Source organism: Otolemur garnettii, unplaced genomic scaffold (genome assembly GCF_000181295.1).
Source record: "Otolemur garnettii isolate 467f Iridium unplaced genomic scaffold, OtoGar3 scaffold00008, whole genome shotgun sequence".
Taxonomy (NCBI): Eukaryota; Metazoa; Chordata; class Mammalia; order Primates; family Galagidae; genus Otolemur; species Otolemur garnettii.
This window is the reverse complement of record NW_003852403.1, coordinates 16,879,991-16,884,960: the sequence shown is the minus strand read 5'-3', so window position 1 is coordinate 16,884,960 and position 4,970 is coordinate 16,879,991. Positions and strand designations below refer to the sequence as shown.

General features: G+C 40.6%; 1 protein-coding gene across 1 annotated transcript in view; it reads left to right on the top strand.

The window, feature by feature from the left end:
• Positions 1 to 4,970, top strand: part of TET1 (tet methylcytosine dioxygenase 1) — a 150,885-nt gene that overhangs the window by 6,019 nt on the left and 139,896 nt on the right. The window lies entirely within an intron of this gene.

Below are 4,970 nucleotides of genomic sequence, written 5' to 3'. Positions count from 1 at the left end.
GCTAGTTTTTGATGCTATTGTTAATGTTTGAAGGCAATTTATTTTGCTACCTCAGGTAATTGGCAAGCAAACATATTTCATGTATTTGTTTTTCACACCAAAATTATTTTAATTATTGGAGAGTGGAGTGAGAAAGGTAGAACAACATTTATAATTTAAAAATAATATTTGGGGCGGCACCTGTGCTCAAGGAGTAGGGTGATGGCCCCATATACTGGAGGTGGCAGATTTAAACCCAGTCCTGGCCAAAAAAAACAAAATGAGAAAAAAAATAAAAATAATACTTGGTAGTTTTTGTCAGTGCTTTTACAAAAATATGTAAAATGTATCCAAATATACATTTTATTTATTTATTTATTTTTTATATTTTTGAGACAGAGTCTCACTATGTTGGCCTCAGTACAGTGCCATGGCATAACAGCTCACAGCAACCTCAAACTCCTGGGTTTAAGTGATTCTCTTGCCTCAGCCTCCCAAGTACCTGGGACTATAGGTGCCTGCCACAATGCCCAGCTATTTTTTGGTTGTAGTTGTCATTGTTGTTTGGCAGGCCCAGGCTGGATTTGAACCTGCCAGCTCCAGTGTATGTGGCTGGTACCCTAGCTGTTGAGCTAAGGCATGGAGTGAAATATATATTTTCAAAACAGAACCGTTAGAATTTTTTTTTTAAGACAGAGCCTCAAGCTATCCCCCTGGGTAGAGTGCTGTGGTATCACAGCTCACAGCAACCTCCAACTCCTGGGCTCAGGCAAGTCTCCTGCCTCAGCCTCCCAAGTAGGTGGGACCACAGGCACCCGCCACAACGCCCAGCTATTTTTTGGTTGCAGCCGTCATTGTTGTTTGGCTGCCCGGGCTGGATTCGAACCCGCTACCTTAGGTGTATGTGGCTGGCACCTTAGCCACTGGAGCCACAGGCGCTGAGCCAGAATTTTTTTTTTAAATACACTTAGGATCCAAAGGCATATGCCACTTCAACAAATGTTGAAACTGGGACCCCTGGGAGTAGTAAAAACAATTTTTTTTTAATTTCTATTTTTTTGGGCAGTGCCTATGGCTCACTGGGTAAGGGCGCTAGCCCCATATACCAAGGGTGGCATGTTCAAACCCAGTCCCGGCCAAACTGCAACAACAAAAAAATAGCTGGTGCTATGCCTGGCACCTGTAGTCCCAGCTATTCCGGAGGCTAAGGCAAGAGAATCACCTAAGCCCAGGAGTTGGAGGTTGCTGTGAGCTGTGATGTTACAGCACTCTACCCAGGGTGATAAAATGAGACTCTGTCTCTACAAAAAATTTTAAAAAAAAATTTTGTTTTTGAGACAGAGTTTCACTCCATTACCCTGGATAGGGCGCTGTGGTGTCATAGCTAACTGCAATCTCCAATGCTTGGGCTCAAGCGATCCTCTTGCCTCAGTTTTTCTATTTGTAGTGAAGATGAGGTCTCACTTTTTTTGCTCAGGCTGGTCTGGAACTCATGAGCCCAAGCCATCCGTCACTTTGGCCTCCCAGAGTGTTCTTTTTTAATCTCAAAATATTAAGGGGCTACGAATGTTTTTGGTTACATGAGTGGCTTTTTTGTTTGTTTTTGTTTTCATGAATGGCTTTTGTAATGCTTCAATCACAGCTGTAAGTGCGCCCATCATCCAACTAGTTTTCATTGTACCCGTCAGGTAGGTTTTTGCCCCTCCCCTCCTTCCCTCTCCACCCTAAAAAGACATTTAGACTTATGTTTTTGGTCACAGATAACATTGTTTTGTCTCCAACAATAAGGGAGAATGTATCTTTTAATTGTACAATGTGTTAGATAGTCTTCCCAGAGGTACCTTTTGGTTATGAAGAAAACCATAATTTATCTCCTGTCAAATCTGGTTCAGTTTACTATTCTCCATACTCAGAACACAGATAATGAAAACCACTAGCTTTGTCATTCCCTTTCTTTTTTTTAGATAGGGCCTTACTCTGTTGCCCTGGGTAGTCCTGTGGCATCACAGCTCTCTGCAACCTCAAATTCCTGGGCTCAAGTTCAAGTGCTCTTCTGGCCTCAGCCTCCAGAGTACCTGGGACTACAGGTGCATGCCACCATGCCTGGCTAACTCTATTTTCGTAGAGACTGGGTTTTGCTCTTGCTCAAGCAGGTGTCTTATAATTACCAAGAAAGTTGCTTTTGGTTATGGTATTCCTGTGTGTTTATAATTTAGCTTTTTGAGATTTTTGCACTACTGTATTTTGAACCGTTAAAAGGTAGTAAAACCAAAAAGGGGAGAAGAAGAAATAGGCAGGTTCTTTGTTATTTGGTTGTTTTGTTTTAAGACAGAGTCTTACTGTGATGCCCTGGGTAGAGTACCATGGCATCACAGCTCACAGCAACCTCCAACTCTTAGGCTTAAGGGATTCTTTTGCCTCAGCCTCCCAAGCAGCTAGGACTACAGGCACCTGCCAAAAAGCCCGGCTACTTTTTGGTTGTAGTTGTCATTGTTGTTTACCTGGCCAGAGCTGGGTTTGAATCTGCCAGCCTCATTGTATGTGGTTGGCACCATAGCCAACATGCTTGGGCACTGAGCCAATAGGTAGTTTTTTATAGACTTTGTAATAGGTGCATTGGCTAGACTACATTTTTTTTTTTTTTTTTAGAGACAGAGTCTTATTTTAACACCCTCGGTAGAGTGCCATGGTGTCACAGCTGACAGCAACCTCCAACTCTTGGGCTTAAGTGATTCTCCTGCCTAGCTTCCCGAGTAGCTGGGTCTACAGGCTAGACTACACTTTCACAAGTAATTTTTAGTGGCGTAAAAGCTAAAGAAAACAAAACAGTTGTTTATACTATGGTTCTGAGAGTGGGGTCTTCAATTATATGTGTCTAGGCAGATGATTTTGGTATAGTAACATGTGTTTAATTAACATTAATCGAATGACTAGACAAGCAATTTGTAAGTCAGAGTGAAATAACCTTTCTTGTATTAACTTTGCTTCATGTTGATTTTTCCCCCAAATATTAAAAGGCTTGGTGAGCTTAAATAGCATCACTTATTATTGTTAAGTGTGTTTATTACCATATTATCCTCTTAACTAATGCAATATCCACCTAGAAAAATATTAATACCCACATAGGCTGTGTTTCAAAAGCTAATGGTGAAGTTGTATTGTGCTACAAAGTGAACCACTGACTTTCCACTCTTATGAATATGTGAATAGTCTAGTTTCAGAGTTGCCATTTCAGAATCAGTTGACATTCATTTCATTTTATTTTATCCTTTTTGGTGATAGTGGGGGTGGGACTAGCCTCTCTTGGCCACTCTTAGAGCTTTGAAGCAGCTGGATTTCATTTTGGCATATGTTGTATATGGCATATGGAACAAATTTTTGCTACCAACTCCTTCAATTGAGGGCAGATGTTATATGTCCTTAAATATGCCTTTAAGGAATCTCTTTGTATCACTACCGAGACTTCAGTAGCACATTGCACAGGAGAACTGGACATGGCACAAGGAAAACCTTTGGTACTTAGTGTACATACATTTGTAAACTCCAAGTATGTCAACAAAACCATGCTGATCTTGGTTGATTCCATGAGTGTTAATTTCTAGAATCTTGTCACTATGGTTCAAATCCCTTCCCATTTGCTGTATATTATTTTATCTAGAAAGAAAAATGGGTAAAACAGGCCCACACGTTTATCTAATGTCAGCATAATCCAAGTTATGCTGTCATATAATATTGAGCACCCGAGTATGGTACATGTTTATTTTGCTGCAGAGCTTAACTCTAGATCCCATTTTGTTGATCATGCTCTTGCTTTTTTTATTCTAGAGTAATTTCAAGAGTATCAAAGCTGAAAAAGTCCTTTTCAAGTAGCTAGCCATTGTGGGACTATGGTGGATATGGCACAAATGTTATCAGGAAGGACAGAAGAAAGGATCTTATTTTTTTTTGCATTATTATAGTGAAATAAGACAACTAGCAAATGAATTAAACTAATCGAAGCAAGTCAGAGCATTACCTTGATAATGAGACTCAGTGTTCAAGTCATGAATACCCAAAAGGGCTTGGCTAATTATCCTCAGTTCTTCACATCTGCTACCAATATAGCAAGAGAAATCTTACTTTTTTCCTGATTTACTTATGCCCTACTAATAGCAAGTCACTGTCTTTAAAAGAAGGCCATGGCATTCTGTACGGAAAGTAATAATTAGAAGTGAGATGCTTAAGTTACCTTTTTGTTGTTGTTGTTTTTGTTTTTGTTTTTTTTGAGACAGAGTTTCACTCTGTTGCCAAAACCAGAGTGCTATGGTGTTAGCTTAGCTCACAGCAACCTCAAACTCTTGGGCTCAAGCAATCCTCCTGTTTCAGCCTCCTGAGTAACTGGGACTACAGGTATCCACCATGATGACTACCAATGTTTCTATTCTTAGTAGAGACAGGATCTCACTCTTTTTTTTCTGGAACAGTGTCTCAAGCTGTTGCCCTCGGTAGACTACTGTGGCATCACAGCTCACACCAACTTCGAACTCTTGGGCTTAAGTAATTCTCTTGCCTCAGCCTCCCAAGTAGCTGGGACTACAGGTGCCCGCCACAACGCTCAGCTATTTTGTGGTTGTAATTGTCATTCCTGTTTGGCAGGCCCGGGTTTGATTCAAACCTGCCATCTCCAGTGTATATGGCTGGTGCCCTAGCTACTGAGCTACAGGCGATGAGCCCAGGATTGCACTCTTACCAGGCTGGTCTTGAACTATAGAGCTCAAGGGATCCTCTGGCCTTGGCCTCTCAGAGTGCTAGGATTACAGGTGTGAGGCACTGTGCCCAGCCACTTAAGTTACTTCTAAAGCCCAAAGCCAGGATTTAGTAGATGTTTAAAGCACATAATAGGTGCTCCACAAATATTTGTTAAGCAAATAGTTAAATAGTTAGTAAATGAATAAAATCTTACAAAATTATAAGTCACACTATTTCTCATATAATAATGTATTTAAAAAAAA